The 23,023-nt window shown below is 39.9% G+C and overlaps 1 long non-coding RNA gene across 2 annotated transcripts in view; it reads right to left on the bottom strand.

Moving 5' to 3' along the window:
* Nucleotides 1-7,730: 7,730 nt before the first annotated feature.
* The window catches only part of LOC125457275 (uncharacterized), a 120,908-nt gene continuing 105,615 nt past the window's right edge, over nt 7,731-23,023 (bottom strand). For both annotated transcript variants that reach the window (XR_007248590.2, XR_007248591.2), the window contains exon 4: nt 7,731-11,333. This is a non-coding gene — a long non-coding RNA (uncharacterized LOC125457275). The remainder of the gene's footprint in view (nt 11,334-23,023) is intronic.

A 23,023-nucleotide genomic window follows, 5' to 3' on the forward strand; every position in this document is an offset into this window, starting at 1 on the left:
CATGCTAATAAATTAGGTAAATGTAATTTATCCTTCATAAAAACAGTACTGACTGCCTAAGGGAATTAAAATTTTTCTTAGTGCCCTGTAATAACCTCCTTAAGAAGAGATTCCAACATTTTCCCAGTATGATGTTAAGCTGACTGACCTACGGTTTCCTGTTTTCTGACTTTCTTGAATAAAGGAGTCACATTAACTATTCTCCAATTAATGGAACCTTTCCAGAATCTAGGGGAGTTTCAAAAATTCAATTTCAATGTATCTTTTGTCTCAGCAACAGCTTCTTTTAATATTATAGGGTGCAATCCATTTGGAATGGGGACCAAAAGAATGTTGTTCCAATAATTTCCTCAGTGCCCTTTCTCCACTGATTGTAATTGCTTTAAGTTCCTTGCTCCCTTTCACATTTTGATTCACAATTATTTCTGGGATATTTTGACCTTCTACGGTGAAATCAAATGCAGAACATCTGATCAACTCATTTCCCACTTTTCTATTTTTTATTATTAATTTCTCAGACTCACACGCAGAAGGAACATTGCTGACTTCATTTATTCTCTTCCATGTTAAATTTCCACAGAATCTCTTGCTATCTGTTTTTACATTTCTAGCCAGATTTCTCTTGTACTCTAATTTCTCTCAATTTATTAATCTTCCAGTCACCCTTTGTTGTTCTTTACGCTGTGCCCAATCTTCTGATCTGCCTCTCTATTTGTAGAATCACATGCTTTTCCTTTCAGCTTGATATTTTTCTGTTTAATCAGAGAAGTTCATGATAGTACTCAAATAAATGTAACTGCAGAGAAACCAGGATAATGAATTTGTGATATTTTCAGCTTATAAGCAAGACATTTTACTCAGCATCAACGTCATTCGATACTCCCGCAAGCCAACCTTACGTGATTGTGAACTGCGGTTTGTTTATTGTCAAGGCTAAGCTTACAAAGACTTGGAAACTACACAGTGAACCATTGCAACTGTGCATCAGATTAATCTAAGGCAACTGTAATAGCTGTGCCACACAAGCGTTAGATAATGACTATCTCTAGCAAAATAGTATTTAACTGCTTGCTTTTGAAATTCAATAGCTTTACTGTCAGTGAATCAATAATTATCAACATCTTGGGTATTATCATTGACCAGAAAACTGACCTGGACCAGCAATATTGGCGTTGTGTTACCTTAGTTCTACCAGACCAGAGGGCTTGTCTCTCATTAGAGGGAGACAGTTGGTGGCGATTTAGCCTGAGTGCACCATACCTCACATGAGGGTTGAGATTTGACAGGAGAGTTCTTCATGGTAATCTCAGTCAGTGCAAGAATTTAACCCACACTGTCAACATCACACTGCTTTGCAGACCAACTATCCAGCCAACTAAGCTAAACCAAACCTCAATAACAATAATAACACAGTACAACTACAGGCCAGGAGCTGGGAATTATGTGTCGAATTCTCTCCTGATTCCACATTGGTATGACCAAGTCCACAAAGAACAAATCGACATGCTTCCAAAGTGATTCTCCCTGTCTTCAGAAGGCATACTAAATGTCCACAGTATTAGACAGATACTTTGGGCTGAATCTTACACTTTTTCTGAGATTTTCGGAGGGTTTTTTTTGTGAAGCCTCCTGAATTCTCTCACCCTATCTTCCTAAATTCACCTCATTAATTATCTATCACACTCCTCTAGTTTCTCTCATATCCAATTTCTGCTCCAACCCATGTACAATGCCTGGATCAGCATATCACACAGTTGGATGAGTTTGTGCTGATATGGGACTTGCTCCTCCCCCAGGACCAACTATGGATGTCGTGACACCAGTTCATGCAGTCTGGTTCAAGCTTGCCACCTAGGTTATGGCAGCCTTGGCTTTTGGATGAATGCCCAGAATTGTAGGGAAAAGAATGACCTCTTCTCCCCAACCTGAGTAAGTTCCACCATTTTTTCTCTGATTCCTCGCACTCTCTCTGCTACTCTACCAACTCCATTTCAGGCTCATTCTCTACCAGTTACATTTTTGCCTGCAGCATCCACCCCACTCACTGCCACTTACCCCAACCACAAACCCTAAATGCCCTCTGTGCTGCCAAGCCAGTTGTTGAGAACACCGTCCCACCCGTATCAACAGCAATAGCTGTGTCACCCACTTTCACCTCTCAAGCTGCTCCAAGGTTACTGTTTTCAATCCTTTGTCATGATACTTCTGTATCCATCATGATCACAGTCCCCACTAAAAGTTAAAGCATACTGTTACATCTAAGAATGCGTTGTTTTGAGAAATGCAGTTAGTTTAACATAGTTGTCTTCTACAGCTCTGTTTTTAAAGCAGGTCTGCAATGTACACAATAAAAGCTGCATGATCACAAGCCACCTTAATTATTTTCTGCTATTTCACTGAAAATATACAAAATATTGATTTGTTATTTTGTTATAAGTGCTACTCAAGTTCATGTCAGAAAGATTTATCATTGCTACTGTTTTAAATGTATTTTGTGTATGCATTCACTTTTCTTAAGTGATTGACGTAACTCTATGATAACATATTATCTGTAGGGCTATGAGACTCGATGTCTGGAAAACAAAAATGTATGGATAGTGTGCCACATGTCAATAATAGGATAAGAAAACATAGTGCAGTTTATTGTTAAGTATTTCAGCAAACACTTGCCCTGGTAGTATTCAGTTTCAAAGAAGATGGCTTTTTCTCTGAAGCATTTTCTCGGAATGACCTTGCATTTTTCTATCCAGCTCTATAATTAAATCATAAATCATAAACTGAATGTAATCAAGCTTCCAGGAGAGATGGATCAAGTTTCTGACAATGCTTCCTTTTTGAAGTGGTATATGATTAACCAATAAACTGTTGGCACATGAAGATTTGCATGCACACACTTCCTCCAAAGCTTTCAATTAAGTTTTTAAGTCGAAGCCTTTGTAATGCAAATAAAGCTAAATTGTTTCATGCTTACTGCCAGCTATGAGATATTTTTGAATCATAATAAATACAAAATCACTGTTCAAATATAACTCACATCAACACTTCCTAAGTTAATAGCTAGAGCAATATTCAAAAGATGAGTTTTGTACACTTTTAGAATGTGTAGATTTTTAAGATTTTCAGTGTTATGACTGAGATGGGAGGAGTGCACTGTCTTTCTCTTGGAGCTGAGGCTGAGATGAGATTGGACATGATTGTATTCAATGGCGGAGCAAGAATCAACTGCATCTGTTGGTTAGAGAGATAGTAGGAACTGCAGATGCAGGAGAGGGGTCAAGGGCTGAAACGTCAGCTGTCCTGCTCCTCAGATGCTGCTTGGCCTGCTGTGTTCATCCAGCTCTACACCTTGTTATTTCTGCATCTGTTGGCTGTTAATGTTCTCCATATCCACCTCTCCACAGGTCACAACATAATGCAATTGCTTCATCCAGTACCTGATATTATTGCCAATTATATGTTCCTTGCGTAAACATGAAATTATTGATCAGTTAGAAAAAATGAACAGTGTATTCAATGAAGATGCAAAACTGCTAACATAAATAGATTTTAACAAGAAAATATAAATGTTTAACCTCTAAATAATCCAAAATGTAACCTCAATCAAACAAACACAGGGATAAAGGGAAAACAACGACATATTTCTCTTTGCAAAGATTTCATCCGGCTCTACACCTTGTTATCTCAGATTCTCTAGCGTCTGCAGTTCCTGCTATCTCTGCAAGATTTTTGACCAATAATTTTTAATACTTGAAGACAAAAGCATATAATTTGAGATATTCAAACAGATTTTGGTCTGACATTTTAACAGGTATAAAGAATGACAGCAAACATTGGCAGCTGTGTCTGGAGTGTCAACAGAAACAGTTTCCTCTGGAAATCAAAAGATCAAAAGATCTTCCAGTTATGCTTCAAGAGAGCAATCAGTATTCACAATAAGAGATTTTTGTTTTCCGAGACTGGAGAATTGAACTGAGAGGTCCCTCCCTTTGGTGGATGAGTGGATTCCTTCAAATAATCTCCAAAGCATAAACTGAAACCTTCCTGTCGTGAACCCAGGGAAGAGGTCATCAGCAAACAGACACTACTTATCACAGGACTTGAGACCACTAAGAAAAGCTATGTTGTTAAAAGTAAAATGTTTCACTGTTTTTCCACTGACCTCTAAAAATAAATCCCTGTGCCCATAATCTTATTGGCTCATGGCTGCAACATTGTGAAATAACAAGAGTCGAACTCAACAGTTAGTTATTGGAAGATTGATTCTTTATTAAGAAATAAATCCTGAATTCTCCTTCATTAAATGACCTGAAACTGGGTGGAATAGAGACAATGGAGAGGGTTAAACATCGTGGTGAAAGCGACTGTCAAATGCTCCCCATTTAAATGGAAGATTTTATTTTTATCCTACTCCGAAAAATTTCAGCATACTTAAATGAAAATGGGTTGACTATTATTCCAGTTAATAGTTTCAATATTTAGTTTGAGGAATTGTACAGTGAAGCAATATGCATCTACTGATGGGATCACTGACAGGACTGTGGAATCCTCTAAACCCTGTGTTATCACTGCAATAACTTCAAATACATGTTACCCCATCAAAGCAGATCCAACCTGAATCACCAATCAAATCTTATCAAGCTCTCCGAACTAACACAATAATTTACAGCTGAATCACCTGAATGGACAAGAGAACACAAAACAATCACACCTGCTCCTGTGACTAAAATCTTAAGGAATATTAGCAGGAAGAAACTTGAAACTGACTACAATCCCTTGGACTGTATCTTCACACCGCTTTTCCCCTGGTGGATACATGTGTTTTTTTTACCTTGCCCAGGGTCTTTTTTAGAAACAAATTATAGATTAGTATTATGTGAAATAGTTGGCTGTTCCCCTGCTTAAAAAAAAGCTCATTATTCTTGGGAGGCCTTTGTTTCATGACAGCTTGCTCCTGGAAGGAAACTATTGATGATTGTATCGTTCAATTCTGTGGCCGGACAGTTTGATATTAGCTCCGATGAGCCACTTTTGTGGCGCACTGAAGGGGAGGCCAAATTCTGAACAAATTTTATTGCAGGCTCTTGCAGGTTGTGAACATTCTAATGGCTTCTGGTTCTGTGTCCCCAGACCACAGGGCTTAATGGCAACAATCAGGCCCTAAAAGAATTAATGATCGTCTATGCCATTGGTCCCCCTGAACTGCCAGAATGGTGCAATAGAGTAATTATTCTCTACTGAGTGTCACAACAACTGACCTGGTGTGATCGCAAAGCGGGCTAAGAACTAAGAATCTGTATAAACTTGTATGTAAACTCTTTTTAGTTAAATGCTTTGCTTCATAAATAGCTAGCAGCAAAACTTACTATAATAAAGGATATTAAAGGGTAACGTATTTCACAATTGTTGCTGCAAGTTACTTGAGCAAAATATTTTAATTTATGAGCAAAAACGTAGATACAAAAATGTAACCTAAATAAGTGTAAAGGTTACATATGAAGAGTACAAATAAGATTAATCTTTACTTTTTTTTACAGGCCCAGTTTGCTTGAAAAAGCTTGCTTCTTCCTGAAGTGAAGGGGTTGCAAATTTAAAGTCAGATCAAGAGCTCTGACAACTTATGTGGTCAAATAGTCAGACCTTACTCCGCAAATGGACAGAGCAGAACAGACTGCGGGACTGAGTGAAGGCTTCCTGTGTTTCATTTTTATGGCACTTGATTACTTGTTCAGCATGCAGTAGTCCAGGATGCCTCCTACTGTCTCTCTTTTGAGAAGCAGTCGCTGTTTTTAACATGTTTCTCTCACAGTGTTCAGGTAATTCTCCTCAAAATGGCCACTTCCAGCCAGCTTTATCAAAATTTAATTTTTGATGATTAATGTGCCTCAAAACAAAGTCAACAATCATTGAAATTCTTGTGATGAGCCTCCGTTCTCCTGTTTAACATTCAGAAGCTCTTGAGTTTTCATACTTTTTAAAGGTTCAACGGATAACGCTCAAATCCTTGAACTATTTAATGGCCTTTTTTGATTGACTCTGAAGATAACACAGTCCAATCTTTTGCACTGGTTAGAAAGTCATGAGGCTTCTGGGAGCCATTTTGTAAGATCTCATGTCCACTTCAAATACAGTTTTTTTTAGGCAATGTATAATACCAAAAGTGAATGTTTGTGACCAGAATTTATGAAGGAAAAGAAGGCATTACTTGGTCCTTGGCAGCTTCTGGCATTAAGATTATTGTGATTTGTAAATTTCAATGAAGCTAACTAGGTTCTCCATTGATGTCCACAACATAGAGAAACCTTGATCAATGTAACTATATCTCAGTTTCCAAAGACATGTATCCTAGCTGACATCGTAGCCAGCAGTTGGTCACAATTCTGATTACAAGATCCCTTCAGGACATGTTCAGGTTATTCCTAAATATATAATGCACCCAATGAAGTTTCACAATAAGTGCCAATACTATAGAAGAAATCAAAGGCGAACTATATCCTGGGAAGATTGGAATGGGATGTAGGACCAAAAGTCAAATCACATGATAGTTCCTTAAAATTTGGAGGATGTTTGTGCACCCTGAATGTGATATCCATAAGGTACACTACAGCAACTCACCCTGTTTCCTTCAACCTGCCGACTAGAACAACAGAAGCAGCAAATGCATAGGAACACCAACAACTGTGAATTCCCTTCAGGAGTACACCATCTCAACTTGGAATGTTATCACCATTCCTTCAACGTAGCTGCAACAAGATCCTAGACTTCTCTTCTGAACAGCATTGTAGGTGTTCATACAGCACATACTGCAATTGTTCAAGAAGTCAGCTTTCCATCACCTCCTGAAGACCAATAGGATAAGAACAGCAAATGCCGACCTGGCTAGTGATACTGACATTTTGTGAAAATAAATGTATGTTAGAGATTTCATTTTTCACAGAGCAATGTGAAGGAAAATTTATGTGGCTATTGGGAGATGATGACATTCCAAATGATGACATTTCCATTGGAAAGCCAATGTATGAATTTGCTCATCCTCATCAGGGTTATTGAATTGATTCTGGAACTGGGGATGTGAGATGGATGGCACTCAATATCAGTAGCACCTCCCTCCACACTCCATGTAATCTGCTTTCTCTTCTACCCTATATTACACAGAGAAATATATGATAGATGATCTAATTAAAGTATTCATTCTATACCTTATTACAATACCTTGCTTCCGTCTTGAGGTGCCTGTTTTATGTCCTTTCTTTGAAGGCATGCTTTAAAAGTGACCACTTGAGCCATCCTTTGCAACTCTTTTCTACTGACTTGTTGCTCCCCATTACAATGCTGCAAGTTTGTCTTTTTATGCATTGCCCTCTCAACCTTCAAACCCTGTGCAACCCATTCCCCAGGTTACTGCTCTGCAATGTCACAGCAGTTACACTACTGAAGCACCACCTGGCAATGTGAATGTGCTGATGCCATGATTTATTTTATGGTCACTGCTGGATAGCATCAGTGGCACGCTAACAACTCATGACATCACAAACAGCACATTCAGAGCTTGGGACTAATCTGTTTACTTGTTCTGTTTGGAATGCAGTTAAACGTAAGATTAATGGATCCATTTACACTTCTGCTAACTTGTACGTGCTTCTTTTACAACGCTAATTAAGTTCATTATTCACTAACTGGAAGAGGAAATTTACATTTCAGAAATACTTTATTAAATTTCTCAAAAACACCTCTAAGTGCTTGACAGACAATGAATTATTTTGAAGAGCAATCACTGTTATCATGTAAATGACAATTTACTACACACTATGTATTGAGGCCCAGCCAGTGTATATTCCATGTTTATGCACTAACCTTGCCGAAACTGCAATCTTTTCAACATCAATAATATGTCAAATGATTCTATATTCCACTGCAAAACTTACACCACAGAGCAATCAGGTAGACTCAACAGATTTATTATACAGAGCAATAACTTGCAATTGTGTTAGCACTTGTAATGTAGGTATTCCAAAATGCCTCAGAGAAAAATAATCAAACAAAAAGCATGGGCATGACATCCAAGTCAGGGATGGAAGGGGGCGACAAAATGCTTAGTCAAAGAGCTTGGTTTTAAGAAGATTATAAAACATTCTGGAAATTGGGCCCCAGATAGCTGAAGTGACAGACAGAAATGAAGCGACGAAGGGAGGAAAACACATGAGGGCTAAGTTAGTGGAATAGAGAATTCTGTGGAGCTTCCATAGAGCCGAGGGAGGTTACAGAGATAGAAGGGTGCAAGGCCATAAAAACATTCAAACTCAACAATGAGAATTTTAAACTTAGGTGTTGGGCAACCAGAAACTGATGCAAGAAGATGGACAGAAGTGGTTGATGAACTGGACTTGGATATAGTTTAGATTCTTTGAGAATTAGTTTGGATACCCAATGTTTATAGAATATGGAGGTTAGAAAAACATTTAAGCAGTTGTGTCAGAAAGTAATAAAGGCACAAATAATTAGTTCAGAAATGTCTGGATAAGGGAAAAATTGAAGGTGGTATGTGCGATAGAAAGGGTGTAGGGAGAGAGTTACAATTCAGATTTGAATATGACAGTGAATTTAGGGACTAACTGGTTCAAATTGAGGGAATAATTGGGAAAAGAAATGAAATCATTGCAAAGATTCAAAGAGAGTTTGTACTGGAGACAAAGGTGATCTTGTAAATGTTTAACTGGTTTTATGGCATCCAAGGCTGCCACCCAGGTAATCCAATAGCACAATACGAGTGGGGGATCAAGATGGGGCATGGACAGATAGAGTTGTGTGTGTCATTAGCTCATTTTCTTAAGTTGATGTCATCAAGGACTAGAATGTGGATGACAAACTGAAAGTATCCAAGGAGAAATTCTTAGAAGACTTCAGAAGTTGAAGGTGCTGAAACAAGAAGAGATGCTTAGAGATGCTGTGGTAATGATTGTAACTGTGAGTGTGCAAGCAAAGAAATTAAGCTGGACAATGACGAAAGGTATTGGAGGTGGAGGATAGAGAATGAATGGCTGCAGAGGGATCAAGGAAAAAGTGGGGGAGTGGGGGTGGTGGCGGGGAATAATAGCATGGTTACAATGAGAGTAATTTTTGTTATTAGGGGTCTTTCAGTTCTGTGCCTGGGATAGAAACTCAAATGGAGACTGTTAAAAATGAAGTTGCGGGAGAAGTGTGTATGAATTTAAGTGGCAATAAGCTTTAAATTCCATGAGTCTATATAGCATATTAGCTCCTTGATTTATATTGTACCAATAATGCCATTCACTTCTCTATTAATTCATGTTCTGTCTAACATGGAACATGGAAGATCTGCAGAAGCCCTGAAAAAATAATGTACACAGATTATTTCACTGAGGTGTCTACAAACCTTGTGTGGTGGTTACAGTGGACATTCAGGGGCACTTTTGATGAAATACAGCCTACAAATTCTTAATCTATGCTCTACTATCTCTAATTATAGGATTGTGGAAATTTACACGATGAAGGGTAGGGGTTAGAGACAGATTTAATAGCAAAGCTTAAGAGACATTTAGATTGACACATGAATAAGTAGGGAATAGAGGGATATGGACCATATGCAGGCAGAAGGGATTAGTTTAGAAAGGCATTATTGTCTGCACAGATGTGATGGGCAAAAGGGACTGTTTCTGTGCTGTTCCGTTCTATGTCCTATGTTTTTAGGTTTCATTTAATAGTTTCCAAGTCAACAGACTCTAAATGTGGCTTTGGTATCACTTCTTAGAAGATTCAGCCCATACAATCCATTGTCAATTTCTTGTATTCTATGCCCAAACTCCAGAATCTGTCAGAGTTTATGTTTAGATTTAAAGATTCTGTTGTCCGCATCTGTCCACTTCCTGAGGAAGTTGTGGATGTAGGTACAATTACAACATTTAAAAGACATTTAGGATAGGTTAACGAATAGGAAAGGTTTGGAGGGAATTGGGCCAAAAGCAGGCAGGTGGGACTAGTTTAGTTTGGGATTATGTTCAGCATGGACTGGTTGGACTGAAGGGTTTGATTCCATGCTGTATGACTGTATGGTTCTATGCCAGAAAAATGCTCCACTGATATCGAGTATCTGAATACTTCATCATGTTTCATTCAGCAACCAACTATTTTTCTTATAGCTAGCTTTAGATTTGCTAGAGTTACAATTTTAATCACTCCCTCATGGATGGCTGTACCTTCAGCTCCCTAGGTCCTAAGCATTAGACCTTTCTTCTTAAACGTCTTTCTCCCTCTATGTCTACCCCCTCTAATAAACTACTCCTTGAATACAGTTTTCAATCTCCTCTACCCTAACATCACTACACTAGTTTGGTGTCAGATTAAACCTGATAGCCCTCTTGTGAAGTGATGTCAAATGGTTTACTCTGATGTTTTCAGTGGACATGGGTTAGAAAAATAACTATAAAAGTGCAAATACCAATTCTCTCACAAGCATCTCCTACAGACATTAGGTCTCAATGCGAAACCATGATTGCTGAATGTGGGCTATATTCCTGTTGATTAGTTTGTGATGTGCTGTGTTCAGTTGGATTTAAAGTTGCTCATGTCATGAGGGGCTTCAGTAGTGTGAGGCAAACCATAAAATCAATTCAGTACATCTGTCCTGGTGGTTTACCCCAGACACTGCATCGTCATAATGTTCCTGGGTTTCCTTAAGCCGGTGGAATACTGGCCTGCATGAGTTGACTTCAACTCCAATACTTAAAGGCAACACTCTAAATATAAATTCTGACCGATTCTGGAGTTTGGGGATAGAACACAAGAAATTGACAATGGATTGCATGTGGTGAATCTTATAAGAAGTGATACCGATGATCACAGATCACTTACACATTGATAGAATAGAACTATATTGTACTGTGTAAATTTGAATCCGGATTGATTTGTATAATTGCCTCAACTTGACATTCATACAATCTAACATGCTGTACGCTGGGGAAAGCTAGCTATATTGCCGAAGCCTACTGCCCAATCTTAGAATAATTCAATCCTTCATGTTGCAGATCTCATTACAGCAGCTAACAAAAATCAGTCCCAATGTCCTGGGACATCCTCCGTCTGTGCCTCGTGCATCTGGAGGAAATGGAATTGATAACAACAGACTCTGCTCTTCCTGCACCTCCTGAACATCCTGAGGGGAGCTTCACCTTCAAAATCTTCTTGTGGAGAGTGTTCAGTATTTGCTGGTGGTTCCTGGAGGCCCTGGCCCGTTCCTTCTTCATTTCTCTCTGGTTTCATTGCACCACAGCATTAACATCATTCATGCCTGCTGGGGCTGGAGCCATTGAACATTAAACCTGTGTGAGGAACACAATAAACAGAATAAGTCCTTAGTAACATGAGCATTCAGCATTTGCAGTACACACAAATGGCAGCAACACCTTTGTGGCAGCTGCACATTGGTGGAGTGGAAGTCTTTTTGGTTGATGAATCCTGTTGGGTGATCTGGGAGTATCTTAAATCCAGCATATGTGACACCTTGCACCAGTTGCTATTGGGAATGTGAATCCCTGTTCATACAGACTGTGTCATAAATTTGACAGAATTGCCAGTCCCGGTAACCAGGCATCCAGCTGTACATATGTGGTGCTCTCCAGGAAGAGAAAAGTCTTTCAACATAATTTAAATAACTAACTAACATATACCCAATAAAAATATATAAGGAAACAACAAATAATAGACCAGCCAGGGATACTAACGCATTGGATTTGGAAAGCTAGCCATCAATTCATAATAAAGCAAGACAATTCTGGTAAATACAACAAAAGTCTTCGACTGGAAAATTGACTAAGAGCCTTCACATGAAAGAAAATGACTAAATAAAGTGAAAGAAAGATGGACTGCTCGCTGGGCAGATTCAACTTATGGTTTAAACAAAGGACACAGAATATAACTGGGTATTGAGTTTTGAGATAAAATACATTGGAAGGCATGCATTGTCAAAACGTAACTCCACCCTCTGAAAATGGATATAAATTGTTGAATAGATTGGAGCTCTGTATTACAGAAGAAGGAGAGAATTCTTGCAAATTGTTGCAAGGGGATCTCAAAAAAAAGTTCAACTGATCATCCAGAGTTAATTGCAAATCTAAAGCTAGCTATAAGAAAAATAGTTGGTTGCTGAATGAAACATGTTGAAGTATTCAGATACTTGACATCAGTGAAGCATTTTTCTGGCATAGAACCATACAGTCATACAGCATGGAATCAAACCCTTCAGTCCAACCAGACCATGCTGAACATAATCCCAAACTAAACTATTCCCACCTGCCTGCTTTTGGCCCAATTCCATCCGAACCTTTCCTATTCGTGAACCTATCCAAAATGTCTTTTAAATGTTGTAATTGTACCCACATCCACAGCTTCCTCAGGAAGTTCATTCCATGCACCAGCTAACCTCTGTGTAAAAAAATTGCCTGTCATGCCTTTTCTAAAGCTCTCCCCTCTTACCTTAAAAATTTGCCACCAGTCTTGAAAGCCTCCACCCTAGGGAAAAGACAGCCACTATTAACTCTATCTATACATCATTATTGTATACACTTCAATCGGGTTGCCTCGCAACCTCCTGCGCTCCAGTGATAAAAGTCCCAGCCTATCCTGTCTTTCTTTATAACTCAAACCTTCCATATCCAGCAACATCCTGGTAAATCTCTTCTGAAACCTCTCTAGCTTAATAATATCCTTCCTATAACTAGGCAAGAGGATGGGACACAGTATTCTAGAAGATGCCTCACCAATGTCCTGTGCAACCTCAACATAACTTTCCAACTCTTATACTCAAAGGACTGAAGGCAATCATTTCTAACCTGTGCCCATGACCCTTTTCTTTCATGAAATGTGGACATTGCAGACCACACCTACATCTGTTGTCTACCCCTTGATGTTTTGGAGAACTATTGAAAAAAAACTAACAAGCTGCTGTATGTCTGGAATCACACTGAGGCCACACCCAAGTTCCTTCCCTATTTGGATGACAGCAAATGATATGCGTGAATCATGTAGGTGTTTATGGTAATCACTGATAGTTGTCATGGTTACCTCTACTGAGATAGTTTTCCAATCCAGATTGATAATGTTAAAGTTAAATTTCCCTATTTTATGTGGCAGGATTTGAATTTTAGTATTATCCCAAGTCTCTGGATTCACGACTACGCCAAAACCTTCCTCTGTTATTCTTTGAATACAAATAAACGAATACCATTGAACATAACAACTTTTCAAGTGAGTCATCAATTTGTTCTCTTTTAATTCATTAATCAAAAGAGCTGTAAATTAATTGGACTGTTTTATATAAGAAAGAAGATCCTACAGAGTTGCCAGCAAAACCTTGGAAAGAGTGGTAGGCTAGGATGTTGACTGCATAGGTGACTTTGATGGCAATTGGTCAAGTATGGCCACTGGATCTTGTTCAATAGAGCAGTGAATGTTTGTAACCATTGCACAAGACCCTGAGATTCCTGTGACCCTGGTGCTCTGACGTGTCAAAGTGGTTTATTATAGTAAGATCAAGCGAACATTCAGATAAGTGACACTAACAGACTTTATACAGTATAGTACAACATATTTACAGGAGGCTAGGAGAAAGCTGCTGTTTAGGTCCTGGCTCGCTCTTGTTCTGTCATCACCACAATGTGACTGGCAAAATCACAATGAATGACGACAGTGCTTTTTGCCTGCCTATAATTAACATCATTTGAGGCTTTCTGTTAATCGCCCCCATTCTCTGGAGCTACAGTTATGTTAGAAGTGAAGCATTCCTGAGCCTATTGTTGGTTTTATTCATGGCGTTCTTGCTAGACCTGCTGCAGACCGTGTTGAGCCTTATGTGAGACCCAACATAAAGCAGCACTCATGTCAATTTGATAGATTAGAGCTCCAAAGAAACTCACAAACATTCAGAGTTCTCGAAATTCCATCTTAGCACATATTCTGTAAAAATCAGGCCTTTCAGAAAATCAGACAAGAAAGTAGATATGAGGATTCAGTACTTATTGGTGTATTTCCCCCACATGCGATTCAGCTTCTGCACCAATCCATGTTTTTCATTGGCACATCCAGAAAGCTCAAGAAACTTTTGCATCAATGAGCTCAATTCCAAAAGCAATGTGGATGTTGCTTTAATTGAGTGGTTAACACATTGGAAAAGACAAATCATCTCCCCCTAGGGCTTTGCCCTCTGCAACCTTATCTACTTCAGCTGGAGGTGAGAGTTGTAAGAAGGGGTTAGAGCTGACTCCTCAACATGCTGCTAATAGCTGCACTTTTAAACTGGTCACCTCTACTATCTGCTTCAGCTTGCAAATTTAAAATCAGCTCATATAGTTAGTATCAATTCTTTCTGACATGATACTCCAATAATCTGTTTAGACACACTTGCGCTATATGTGATGTGACAATCACTGTCATGTTAAAAAAGAACGTTCTTCCTCATTGCAATAGATCTGATGAGTCACTGCACCACAATGTTCAAAAACTAACTCTGATCTGTCAAAAGTCAATGGTGGTCGCTTTATCCCAAGGGTTGAGATTCCCTTTGGAAGATTATGTTTAAAAACATTTCATTCATATCAAAATTATCCAAGGTTTCTGATATTCTGATGTTTTTCATTCCAATATTTTGCTGCCACATATGTAAAAAGTAGTCAAATCCAATTATCATAACCTTCTTTTAAGACAAGCGACTTCATCTTTGTTGTTAGACTTTCACTTTCAAAAAGCCTTCTAGATCAGAAATCCAGTGCACGGCAGCACAGTTAAGTAGACAGTGACTTGTCGCACGGATTAATGTCACTTTGATAAGAAACACAGCCACAGGCAAGGCTCAGCATGGGAATAGACTCACAGCGTTTGCTTACAATAATGCTAAACATTCTTAATAGGTAAATCTATGGTGACAGCAAATTTTAACCTGGCCACAATTCAACCATCAACCAACATCACTGAAGCAGATTTTCTTGTCATTTTTTTTTTAAACTGATGCTTGTGGGAGTTTATTTTGCACAAATCAACTGCTGTATTTCCTATTTTTGCTTGAAAAGTACTGATTGCTTTGAGGTGCTCTGAGATTGTATAACACATTTCCCAGCAAACCCTATTAGATTGCTGCCCTCCCATTTACTTTCTTAACCTGTGTCAGTGCTCTGCATTTCAGGGCCCGAGTTCAGAAATATACAGTGCAGCTTTAATCCACCAGAATCTTGGTAGTGTAGTATCATCGGGGGCAGCTGAGCCAAACCAACATTTTTTTTTCACTCAGGGAACTTGATTTTGATGGCTGGGTTGGGATTTATTATCCTATCCTCAACTGGTAGTGAGATGCCTTTTTGAACTGCTAGCTGGTATTGATAAATCCACAGTGGGAGGAAGCGAGTCCCAGGATTTTGATCCAGTTACACTGAATGATACTTGCAAGTTATGACACTGAGCGGTTTGAAAGTGAATATGCAGGAGGTGGTGTTCCCATGTAACTGCTGCTCTATTTCTAGATGGTAGTGTTGTGAGTTTGGAATGTGCTGTCTAAAGAGATTTGGTCAATTTCTGCACTGCAACATGTAGATAATACACACTGCTACTACTACGCATTAGTGGTGAACGGGATTAATATTTGTAGGCATAATGCCAATCAAGCAGTCTGCTTTTATCATGAATAGTATTGAGCTTTTTGACTGTTGTCAAAGTTGCGCTCATCCGGTAGGTAGTGAGTATTCCATCATATTCCTCACTTATGCCTTGCAGATGGGGGCAAGCTTTGGGAGGTTAGTTACTTGTTGCAGAATTCTGAGTATCTGCACTGCTTTTGTAGCCACTGTACTTATCTGGCTGGTCCAGTTTAGTTTCTCATGACTGGTAAACCCCAGAATGTTGACAGTGCAATTTCAGCTACAGTAATGCCATTGAATGCCAAGTGGCAATGGTTAGATTCTCTCTTGTTGGAGATGGTTATTGCCTTCCACTTGTGTGGCATGAATCTTATGTGCGCTTGTCAGCCCAGAACTGGATACTGTCCAGGTCTTGCTGTATTTGGGCATTGATTGAAATTCAACTCTGTCAAATTTGGTCTTGATGTCAAGGGCACACACTCCCTCTTTTCTCCAAGTTTGAATCAAGGCAGTAAGACAGTCAGGAGCTGAGTGGCCCCGGAAGAAAACCCAAACTGGTTGTCCGTGAGCAGGGCAGGTGCTGCTTGGTAGCACTGTTGCTGACACCTTGCATCACTTTACTGATGTTTGAGAATGGACTGATGGAGTGGTATTTGGTTGAGGTGGATTTGTCCTGCTTCTTGAGCACGGAACATACCTGGGTAATTTTCCACACTGTTGGATAGATGCCAGGGTTGTAACTGTACTGGAATAGCTTGGTTAGGGGACTGGCAAGTTCTGGAGCACAAGTTCTTCAGCACTGTTACTGGAATGTTGTTGAGACCCATTGCCTTGTAATATCCAACGTCTCCAGCAATTTCTTAATATCCTGTGGACTGAATCAAATTGGCTGAAGACTGGCAAGAATGATGCTGGGGATCTCTGAAGGAAATTAAAATGGATCATCCACTCAACAAGATTGTTACAAATTCTCCATACTGGTCTTTTGAACTGATGCGCTGGGCTCCTCTATAATTGAGAATGGAGCCTTATATTCCAGTGAGCTGTCTAATTGTCCACCACCATTCATGACAGGATGTGGCAGGACTGCAGAGCTTAGATGTGATTCGACAGTTGTGGAGTTGCTTAGCTCCGTTTATCACTTGCTGCATTGGCTATTAGACATGTAAGTAGCTCTGTACCTTCGCTTCACCAGGTTGACACCTCATTTTTGTTTGTATGCCTGGTGCAACTCCTGGCATGGCTTCTGCAGTCTTCATTAAACCAGGCTTCATCCCCTGGCTTGATTATATTGGTAGACCTGGGAATATGCTTGGATATGAGGTTGCCGATTGTGTATGCATGAAATTCTGCTGTTGTTGAAAGTCTGCAGCAGCTCATGGATGCCCAGTTTTGAGGTGCTAGACCTGTCCTAAACCTATCAACACTAGTTTCCAGTCATAACTACTGAATTCCCATAAGTGAAGAGTTTAAATGTCCTGGAATCTCATTGCAAAGCCTCGGGGAGATGTCAAGTTGCGCAATGTTGAGGGCTTAGGTTGACAGGTCAGTGAGGAGTATGGGAGACTGGTGGATGAGGGATAGGCCAGCAGGAAAATCTGGTGGGAGTTAAGTGACAGGCAAGCATGTAGGGTAAAAGATGGGTGAGGGTTTAGGGTGGGTTAGAGCGAAATCAAGTTGGGAAGGACATGGTACGTCAGTGAGTTTGAGTTGATGTTGGATATGTTGGAGTCAGATTGCGAGGTTGGATCAGGCTGGGATTAGGATTGTCAGGTCAAAGGCTGATAAATTACAGTTGTATAAGACTTTGGCTTGGCCACATTTAGATTACTGTGTATAGTTTTGGTTTCCACATTACCAAAAAGGATGTGGATGCTTTGGAGAGGGTGCAGAGGAGGTTCACCAGGATGTTGCCTGGTATGGAGGGCGCTAGCTATGAAGAAAGTTTGAATAGATTAGGATTATTTTCATTAGAAAGATAGAGATGGAGGGGGGACCTGATTGAGGTCTACAAAATCATGAGAGGTATAGACAAGGTGGATAGCAAGAGTGGCAAAATCAATTACTAGGGATCATGAGTTCAAAGTGAGAGGAGGAAAGTTTATGGGAGATATGCATGGAAAGTTCTTTACGTAGAGGGTGGTGGGTGCCTGGAACGCACTTCCAGTGGAGGTGGTAAACACAAACATGATAGTGTCTTTTAAGATGTGTCTGGACAGGTACATAGATGGGCAGGGAGCAAAGGGATACAGACCCTTAGAAAATAGATGACAAGATTAGACACAGGATCTCGATCGGCACAGGCTTGGAGGGCCGAAGGGCCTGTTCCTGTGCTGTAATTTTCTTTGTTCTCTGTTCTTTGTTCTAAGTTAGGGGTTGACAGGTCAAGGTGGGTATGAGGGGCCAGGCCAAGGGTTTGGGGAATGAGGTTTTTCGATAGATAGTGGGTGCATCAGTAGCAGGGCTGTGTCTGGTCAGGGAGGGTCAGTGTCAGAGTTACATCAGTGGGCTTTGATTGGGGGGGGGTGGAGCTGGGGGCTGTTGGGAGGTTTGTCAGGGTGATTCGGTCAAGTTGGGTCAAGGACGGTTTTGGTTGAATCAAACCAGGTTAGGCCAGGGTGGAGAAGTTGGTGGGAGTCAGTGGTAAGACGTGGGTGTTAGTTTGTAATTATGCAGGAGTTAGGCCAATTTTTAATCTCTCTCATTTCCTGAGGAATTATTCAGGTAAGTGAATCAAAACGCTATGAATTCTCTGATTATAACATAGAGTTGGAGACTTTTTTTAGAGGTTTCAGATGCTAAAGTCATCGCCATTTGGAAGATTAAGCTTCCCAGACAAATCCTGGATAGAAGATCCATTGAGACATATGCAGTGCTCCTACATGTAACTTTCAGAATCTGGGATTGTGTAATTGCAAGGTGTCACATTCTTACAGGCAGGCTGGAGAAAGTATGGTTGTTTTCCTCTGAGCCCAGAGGGTTGAAGAAACATTTAATAAAAGTCCTCAAAGGCGCAATAATCATGATAGAATAATTGAGGAGAAATTGGTTCCAGTGTTAGAAGGTTTGGTGTTCAAATGGCACAGATTTATGGTAATTGGTGAAGAGGAAATAACAAAATAATAGGTTTGCAACGTGCTTGTGATCTGGCATATCCCACTTGAAAAGTTGGTTTCAACCATTTCAAAATCAGGTGCTATGCTGGATTGATGTTTGTTTGCCCGGATGTAAATGTGAAAGATGAGACTACCCACACATTAGCTTAATGGTCATCATCGTGATCAATGGAAGTCCTGACTGCGAGAGATGCTAGGGCACACCAACAGCAATGACCACTGCTGGAACTACAGTCGGGCTTCAGTAGTGACCCTGGCTGGAGTCAGAAACTGAGGCAAGTGGTAGGAGTGTGTGGGTGAGGAAGTGGCTGAGTATCAGATAATATACACTGACCATGTCACAGTGATGGGGTACTAGTTATCTGGGACTGGAGTGAACAAGGCAAGGAACTGTTCTCTTCATAATCTTAAAAACAACCTAAACATCCAATAGAATGTGCACATTTTTCAAACAAAACCATTTTTCTCCTCGAATTGCATGCTATCAGGAATCAGCTTTGCAACACATCTCTACCTTATTAAGGATTTTCATATCCTACCTTTGATTACTTGCTCAGAGCTGTATGTGATAATGTACACCAATTTGAACAGCACGTTACTATAATAGGACTTTTGATTGGAATACGCCACTCTGAGAAACTCTGTTCCCTCTCCATTGATACTGCCGCACCTGCAGCATCTCATCAGTAGAAACCAGAACCTCATTAAACTCTTTGATTGCAACTGATTGCTGTTTAGATGGTTTCATCGCTTCTTTCTTGGTAAGTGAAATTTGTCTCTGAGCATTAAATAGTACTATTCGGTTTAATAGCGATATTATTAAATACACATTCCTTGCTCCCACAGTGATAATTTTCTATTTAACCACATTGGATTGCCACTTATTCATTCGCCTATCTAAAAGTTTTAAATGACATTGTCCCAATTTTGTCTTTTCCTGATTTAGTGTCTGTTACAACAATTAAAACTTTTAAAATGTTGACATTTACAATGTTTTTGAAGGTTTCAGTTTCTTTAAGATGTGAAAATCCTATAACCAATGGCTTAGTTGTGCTAGTAGAGGCCCAGCAGACTCATTTTGATAAAATAGAATATTCAAGAGTTCATTGGAGTCCCAGGGTTTGGTATTATAATGTAGGCACAGACCATCAGGAAAGAGGCTTGGTTAGCTCAGTCGGCTGGCCAAGCTGCTTTGGAAGGCAGAGTAATACCAACAGCATCGGTTCAATTCTCAAACAGACTGAGGATGCCATGAAGATCTCTCCTACTTGCCTGAAGTGTGGTGGCCCTCGGGTTAAACCACCGCCAGGCATCTCTGATGTAAAATTCATTCTTGCCAAGCTCACTTGGCTAAAGAAGGAGAATGGGGTGACTTCTAAAAGTGCCTTTTTACAAAAGTCGGTTTTCTAATACGTTTGTACTTTTCTCTTATGAAGCGGCTGGCATGTGGGTGTTTTAAAAATGTTGATGTTGAGCTGAGGTACAGTTGTGCGGCCTTTTGGACTGCAGGCACCACTGCTGAATATGAATGTCCTTCGCCTGGGCAAAAAGGATCGAGAATTAATCTTACCAGCCCAGGAGTTGATCTGTGAAGACCAACTGCGTCCCTTAATCTAACATTTCAATACTTTTTGATAATTTTTCTATGGAGGTAATGTACTAAGTGGCTGTTTTATATCAACGTGCACTGATACAGGTTATAGGCACGTACTACAGCAACTCGGATGAAGAAGCATTTAGTGGTGAGAAATTAGACCTCATATAAACAACATTGTACTCATTTTTCAAACAAAACAAGAATAAAGTAATCTGATTGAAGCAGTGAGCTTTTCATACCTGTATAACATCAGAAATATTGTATCAGAGATAACTGGAACTGCAGATGCTGGAGAATCTGAGGTAACAAGGTGTGGAGCTGGAAAACAGCAGGCCAAGCAGCATCTTAGAAGCAGGAAAGCCGACGTTTCGGGCCTTGACCCTTCATCACAAACGGGGGAGGGGAAGAGGGTTCTGAAATAAATAGGGAGAGGGGGGAGGCAGATTGAAGATGGATAAAGGAGAAGATAGGTTGAGAGGAGACAGACAAGTTAAAGCGGCGCCTGTAGAGGAGAGTATAGGTGGGGAGGTAGGGAGGGGTTAGGTCAGTCCAAGGAGGACAGACAGGTCAAGGGGACAGGATGAGGTTAGTAGATAGGAAATGGGGGCGTGATAGGGTTAGGGTTAGGGTTAGGTAGGAACAGCAACTCATATTCTGCTTGGGAATATGGCAGTCCAATGGTATCAATGTGGATTTCACAAGCTTCAAAATCTCCCCTCCCCCCACTGCATCCCAAAACCAGCCCAGCTCGTCCCTGCCTCCCTAACCTGTTCCTCCTCTCACCTATCCCCTCCTCCCACCTCAAGCCACACCCCCATTTCCTACCTACTAATCTCATCCCACCCCCTTGACCTGTCCGTCCTCCCCAAACTGACCAATCCCCTCCCTACCTCCCCACCTACACTCACCTCTACAGGCTCCATCCCTGCCCCTTTGATTTTTCTGTCTCCTCTCCACCTATCTTCTCCTCTACCCATCTTTGATCCGCCTCCCCCTCTCTCCCTGTTTATTTCAGAACCCTCTTCCCCTCCTCCATTTCTGATGAAGGATCTAGGCCTGAAACGTCAGATTTCCTACTCCGATGATGCTGCTTAGCCTGCTGAGTTCATCCAGCTCTACGCCTTGTTACATCAGAAACATGTCTGGTGTGACATTGGATCAGTGACTGGAGATACATACCTTGAATATGCTAATATGGGACTAATACTTCTTCTCAGAATCAAACTGCAAACCACAGAACTTTACAAAGATTGGCTCTGCTGTGTTTTGGAATTAGAAGATCTATGTTTTGTCCAAGCAGTGGCCTTTAAAGATGGTAGGCAGAAATTAAAACTATATTAATAAATAGAAAGAGAATAGCAAGGATGAAAATGAGACAAAAAATGAGACTTAAAATAATTAACATTTTAAATTCAATTCATTTTGATTATTTTGATTTAAAGATAATATGACTGTGAAATCAACAAGTGACTGAGTAAAAATTTTGCAAAATTAGCCGACTATGATTGTAATTGTTCTTGATTTGCAAGAGTTCAAGGCTTAAAATAAAGTGAAATTTTGAAGTTTAGTAATGAACATATATATAGGAGCAAAACAAGTGGCAAGTGTACTTCAGTTTGAACTACTATTCTAGCAAAATTACTTAGTGAATATTTCAAAGAAGGAACATCAAAGGCAATGGGCTTTTATGAGACCAAATCTAGCAAACACGATAACTCATTCTCATTTTTTGTGCAATTGTCAACCTTTTTAACTTTATATTAAATATTACATAAATAAAACATTTTTACAATTGACAGTTTCTTTGAACACATCACACTACATTGATCTGTGATACTGTTAATTGCAAAGAAACTACCATAATATATCAGTCAATTAAAAACTGAAGGTTCCAATTAACTATAAGAATCAAAATAGTCTTCAATAACAAGCTACATCACAGATTTCAAAACATAAATTTTCACTGTGTTTCTGCAACATAAATTAAGGTTTTATGAATTTTTGCTTATGCCATGATACTTTGTCTGGGACCAATTCCACCTGACCACTGCTGCCCTGCACTCAATATTCTTGTATTTCTTTCATGTTTTGAAATACTGCATACAATTCTAGTCACCCTTCTTTAGGGAGGATGTTGGTAAACTTGAGAGCATGCGGAAAAGATTGACAAGGATGTTGCTGGGACTGGATGGTTTGAACTATAGGGAGGGACTGCGTAGACTCAGGCTATTTTCCCTGGAGAATCAGAGGGTGGAGGGTGACCTTATAGAAGTTTTTAAAGCCATCAGGAGGCTTGGATAGAATGAATAGCCAAAGTCTTTCTCCTAGGGAAGTGGGGATCGAAAAAAAAACAGATGGCATAGTTTAAGATGAGAGGGGAAAGATTTAAAAAGGATCTGACGAGCAACATTTTCACGCAGAGGGTGGTGCATGTATGGAACAATTTGCTGGAGGAAGTGGTAGAGGCTGGTATAGTTACAATAGTTAAAAAGCATCTGGTTGGGTATATGAATAGGAAGGGTTGAGAGGGTTATGGACCAATGGCTGGCAAATAGGACTAGGTCAGATTGGGATGTCTCGGTGCGGATAAGTTGCTATAAGTCTCTTCAATAAAATTGTAATTACATCAGTAAAGAGTCAATTACAATTTTATCTGAGTAAAAGAAAGAACAATT

Source organism: Stegostoma tigrinum, chromosome 12 (genome assembly GCF_030684315.1).
Source record: "Stegostoma tigrinum isolate sSteTig4 chromosome 12, sSteTig4.hap1, whole genome shotgun sequence".
NCBI lineage: Eukaryota > Metazoa > Chordata > Chondrichthyes > Orectolobiformes > Stegostomatidae > Stegostoma > Stegostoma tigrinum.